This window comes from Serinus canaria, chromosome 8, assembly GCF_022539315.1.
Source record: "Serinus canaria isolate serCan28SL12 chromosome 8, serCan2020, whole genome shotgun sequence".
Lineage (NCBI taxonomy): Eukaryota > Metazoa > Chordata > Aves > Passeriformes > Fringillidae > Serinus > Serinus canaria.
Genome location: NC_066322.1, coordinates 4,178,905 through 4,184,859, shown reverse-complemented (window position 1 = coordinate 4,184,859; position 5,955 = coordinate 4,178,905).

Here is a 5,955-nt window from a genome sequence, read left to right as displayed (position 1 = left end):
GGTGCTGGTGGCATTCAGAGGTGGCTGCTGATGGGGCTGGGAAGGCAGGAAGCCACAGGCAGCCTGAGCAATACTCATGAGCTGGCCCTAATCCCACACACCAACACTGAACCCCTCTCCTATAGGTCATTCCCAATAAGATGTCTGGAAAAAAAAAACCATGAAGAGACCTTAAAAATCATCCAATTCCAACCCCCTGCCATGGGCAGGGACACATTCCACTATCCCAGGTTGCTCCAAGCCCCATCCAGCCTGGCCTGGCACACTTCCAGGGATCCAAGGGCAGCCACAGCTGCTCTGGGCACCCTGTGCCAGGGCCTCACCACTTTACAGAGAATATATTTTTCCCTAATATCTGCCCTAACACACTGCCCCTCTTTCAGCTTGAAGCCATTCTCCTCCGTCCTAGCCCCCTCTGCCCGTGGGCATCGAGCAAACCCTTGCCCTGAGCATCCCTAATGCCTCCAGGAACTGACCCTGCTTTCCAGAGCCAAATGTGAGGGGAGCTGGAAAATACCAGGAAGAGAAATGGAGGGAAAGAAAAAGGCTTGTTTGTCAGGGACATGACTGGGAGCATGAGTCTGGTTCCTCACCACATGAAAAGCCAGCCCTGCTGCTGCTGCCTGCAGGTCTTGGAGAAGAAAGGGGGATCCTGCTGAGCTGGAAGCTGGCAGGGAAGTCTCCCAAGGCAGTGCTGGAGTCCCAGCAGGATGGGAATCAATGCCAGCTTTGTGTACAGGTAGCTGGGGAGGATTTATGACCTGCCCAGTGGTGTGAACACAGACCATGAATTAAAGCACTGTTGGAGAATCAGGAGGTTCTGACTTCAGAGCTGCAGTCCCGAGGAACAGGACAGGGCAGATCCCTCTAAATGCACTCTAAAATTTAAAGTGAAACGCCAAAAGTTTCTTTAAAACATGCATTTTGTGAGTGCTGGCCCATCAGGGCTGCCATAAACCACTCTGGGCTACAAGAACAGCACAGGGGGCCCGGGGCAGCCCTGGTGGTGGGAACACCAAACACGGCACAAGGGGAAGCCAAATCTTTGTTTGGTGTCCCAGCAAAACAGAGAGTGACCCCCTCCTTCAGGCAGAAGCTTGGGGTTTGCATCTCAGAGGCACCAACCCAGGATGGGAATTCCCAGTTTTATTCCCAATGGGAATAAACCCAAACACCACTATTGAGGGCAGCAGCCCCAAACACCCCCTGCACAGCACAGCCTCCCCAGAACAAACCACTCCAGCCTGTTTAAAAATTTTATATTTCATTTCTTGGCTGCTTTTCTCCCCCTGTAGTGAAGCATTTAGTACATTATGTAGTTGCATCAGTCTGACTTATCTTCCCAGAATCATTCTTATTCTATTCAGCTACTTAGTGGTGTTGTATATAAGTCTGGGTTAGAGATTTGGGATTTTTTTTTCAACTTTTTTATCCTTTTTGGATTTTATAGAGGTGCTGCTGGAAGCCAAGAACAACAGCAGATCTTTATATTATTCCTAATATTTCAGCTTATTCTTAATAGTCTTATTCTTAACATTTCAGCTTTTTAGGAAGGTGTGTGACTGGTGAAGATGAGGCAAATTTTGGGGCAATCCAGTCTTTTTTGGAACATAATAAAATGTAGGTATTGCCCATGACATAACTGGTGATAACATTAGCCCAGTGTCAAGATATCTGACAATTTGTTTTCCTTTGTCACAGCTACTGGCCCCACACCAACACTGGGAAAAAGCAGTAGGGTTCATATCTCTGGAAAAAAAAAAAACACCTAAAACCCCCCAAAATGGGAGGAAATGGAAAGCAGGTCACAGCCTTGTGCTAGGGAAGGATTTGGGTTTAGTGCCTCATTCTGTCCCCAGGAGGGCCAGGACACTTCCCCTGCACATTTCATAGGATTCTGGAATGGCTCGGGTTGGAAGGGATGCTAAAATTCCCACCCCCCGGCATGGGCAGGGACGAGGATGGCTGGAATCTCATCCTTTCCCTGCCAGGAGGTGATATCGTGGTTTTCCAGCAGAGGGGGAACGAGGATCACTTGTTCCACCACCGAGCTGCTGCTGGCTCTGTCTTTCACTGCCGGCAGGAGCCAGGGGTTTAGGAAAACGCAGCATTATTGATCCTTGTATTCCAAAACCCAACTCTTGCTGCGGCTGATTAGGAGCCCAGGGAGGGGACCCACACCAAAAGTTTGCAGATCAGCCCCATCAAAGCCCTGTAGGACCCACGAAGATGAATTTAAAAGCCTTGCAAAGTGTCAGGTAATTTCTCTGCCCAAGGCACAAGGTTGTCTCTGCAGTATGGCCCAGACCCCAACACTTAAGGGCACACCTTTTTTTAGCAATATAACCAATGTAATCCCTTCTGTGCTCAAAGCCAGGTGTTTACTCTGGTGGAATATCCCTTGTCAGAACAGTTCTGGTGTGGGAACCCAGGAAATTCTTCTGGCTGCCCTGGAGGACTCAGGATACTCCCAAGGGGCTCAGAGACTTTGGCACAGAGCCCCAGACCCCTGTGCCTTTGATTTGGCCCTTGGGAAAAAATTACCAACCTTTATATGAAGAATTACAAGTCAAGAAAGTTTTAGCAGAATGACAGTGAATTTATCACAGGGTGAAAATGTAGAATTTTGGGGTTTATAGGATGGGGTTTCAGGAGGCAAGATGGAGGAATCTGGGCGTGTCCAGTCCTTTCTCCTTCTTCTTCTTGGCCTCCATCTCCTGCTGTGATGGTGGCACTTTGGGATTGGTTTAGAGTAGAAGCTCACTGTCTAACAGAGGTGATAGGTATTGGGAAGTTATGGTAAATATTGTACAGGTATAAAAGATAACACCACCCCAGGGGTGTCCAGAGTGCCTCTGTCTGACCTGCTGAATGGACCTCAGCAGAGCAGGAGAAAAAATTTTATAGATAAGAAACAATAAACAACCTTGAGAACAAGAATAGAAGAGTTCTGACTCCTTCTTCGACAGCCAGGCTGGAAAGAGACTTTCCAAGGCATCTCAGGGTCATTCTGACCAGCAGAAATCCCAAAATTCGGGGTTCAGTGGCACCACAGGAGGCCTGGCAGGTCCAGCACTGGGGCTGGGATCTCCTGCTGGCCCTTGGGTGGACCTTTCCCACATCTCTGCACAGCCAGGCTCAGGGACTGAGATGAGCTCAGTGCTGCAGGGAGCAGTTCAGCTGGGGATGAAGAGCTGAGGAAATGGAAGGAGCTGCTGATGAAGGTGGGGAGGCTGAAGTGAAACAATATCCTGTATTCCTGTCAGGGAGTTTGTTTACACTGAGTTAATCTGCCCTGATTTTAGATAGGATTTTAGAGTTGTGAGTGAGGAATTGTGTGTGTTTTAATTCAGGGGTTCTTCAGTGTCAGGGAAAGAGCTCTGTGGTGGGAACAGCCCAAAGTGAGGATGTGAGCTCACTGCCCACCCCAGCCTGCCCACAGCCTTTTTCCATGCTCCTGAAGACTCCATCACCATGGGCAGCACAGCCAGGGGTCCAGAGGCTTAATTCAGGTTTGGAGTGAAGGATCCAACACAAACATTTCAGACACCTTGAATTCAAAATGTTCCAAATGGAACCACAGCTTTTATATATACATACACATATATATATATATCTCACTTTTGGAATGCATCACCTCTGAGAAAGGTTCTTTAATTTCCCCTCTAACGTGGAGTGCCTTGCTGGCTGCTTAAATCTCTCCCCCAGACGACCTCACCCATCAGGGAGAAATTGGTGTTGTGCCTGATTGCACAAACCAGCCCAGCCTTTTGCCTGGGAGATGTGCCACAAATAACTTCCATTATATATAGGGGGTGTTTCTGATGCTGCTATCAGGGGGAAAAAAAAAAAAGAAAAAGAAGATATAATGCTTCCACAGCCTTGCTCAGATGCTGAGGAGGCACTTGGCTGTGCAAAACAGCCATTTGTATCACAGGACAACCCAGGCTGGGATGAAAAACAGTGGGTGCATCCCCACCAGACCTCTATGAGCATGGACAGAACCTTTTTATGTCCTTCTGTCTTTCCAGCCACCTGCAGAGAGGCTGTGATGTGAGGGGGATTGCCTCAGGCCAGTTACATTTCCCTACCTACTTCTTCTCCCAGGCAAAAGCAATTTAAGTTTAATAGTATATTAAAAAAATATTAAAGCCCTTATTGGAGTTCTTCTTGCACAGGCAAAGAGAGGAGAAGGACTTTCTGAGCCCATCTGCAGTGCATTAGCAGGTAAAGGATTGCATTAAGGCACTCCCCAAGGTCACAGAAGAGCTCTGCTCATTTCATTTCAATACTGAGTTTACCCCCGTGCTACAGTTCTTGGTGTTTAGCAAAGACAAGCCCCAGGGTCACTCTGAACTTTAATTACACGAAAATAACTTGCTAAGAGGTCCTTTCATTTTGATAATTTACAGCACCAGCCATGGAAATGAGCTTTGCAGTTGATTTGGGAAATACACAGAATGACACTTCCAGCCCAGCCTTTTGTGGACACAGGACAATTCCCTGTCTGTTTAACAGCCATAACAGCCCAGGACCAGACTTTCCTACAATAATTACACTTTCCCTTGAATTTATTGAGGTTCAAACTTCCAGCTGTCTGCTGGGAACCCTTCATTTGTACACAAAGCATCTCAGGCTGCTTATGCAGAAGAAAAAGCAGGGAGAAAGAGGCACTTGTTTCAACACACAACTCCTCATAGAGCTCTTACTCTTTTTTTAACTGATGCCTGATGAAGATACAGATTCCTGGTGCATTTTTGTGCCTGCCCAGGGCCCTTAGGGGCATTCTGGAGGCTGTGAAAGCTTGAAGAAGCAGCTGTGAGGCTGTGGTGCTTGTGAGGGTCCCCAGGACGAGGTGAGAGATGAGAATCTGAACCCAAGTTCTCAGAAGGCTGATTTATTATTTTATGATATTATATTAAAGAATGCTATACTAAAAATATACTAAAGAAAGAGAAAGGATACATTAGAAGGCTTAACAAGAATGTTAAAGAAAAACCGGTGACTCCTCAGAACCCTGACACAGCTGGACCATGACTGGTCATTAAATTAAAACAATTCACATGCTGGATAAACAATCTCCAAATAACATTCCAAAGCAGCAAAACAGGGAGAAGCTGAAGCCTCCCAGCTTCCCAGGAGAAGAAATCCTGGCAAAGGGATTTTTCAGAAAATATCATGGTGACAACGAGGCAGCTTGGGCTGTGACCAGGTGTCTTTCCCATGGCCATTTTTATTTCCTTCTTACATGACAGAACTAAAAACTGCCATCTTGTGACCATTATCTTAAAAATAAGTAACCTGTGGTGTTCTTGCTTTCTGTGGTATTGCTCTCCTCCACTGGAGCACATCCACTAAGATGCCACCCAGCTAAAAGCATTAGAGCCACCACGAGCAGATGGGTTTGCACAAGGTATGGCCACGACAATTTCAGATGCAGGGGATGTCTTTCTCCCCCCAAATCACTTTAGAAAACAAGGAATTTGATTTTCACGTTGCAGTGGCTGTGCAGGGCCATCCAAAAGCCAGGTGATAACTCACATCAGCTTTAGAGGTGGGAAACTGCCTCGTGGGGCTGGCAAGGGCAGGAAGCTGAACTGACATTTCCTTCATGTATCTGGAAGGTACACGTTCCTCATAACACAATTTTGTGCTAATCTTCAATTTGCTGCACTGGGAAGCTTTTCCCTGGTCAGCAACCAGACACATCAAAATTACAGGGAAGTCACTGTGGGAAATAACAGGAATTTCCTCCTCCTTCAAATTAAAAGGAGGGCTCAGGCTGGGTAGGAAACACGCTGCTGCCATAGGATTGATTGACTTTAATGTGGAAACAGTTGCACAGTTTAATATATTTCCTTGCCAGAAAGCTGGGAATTTGTTTCCAAAAGGGCAAAGGCCTCTGGGATGTGTCCTGATTCTTTGTGATTGGATCTGTGCTGCTGTCAATGATTT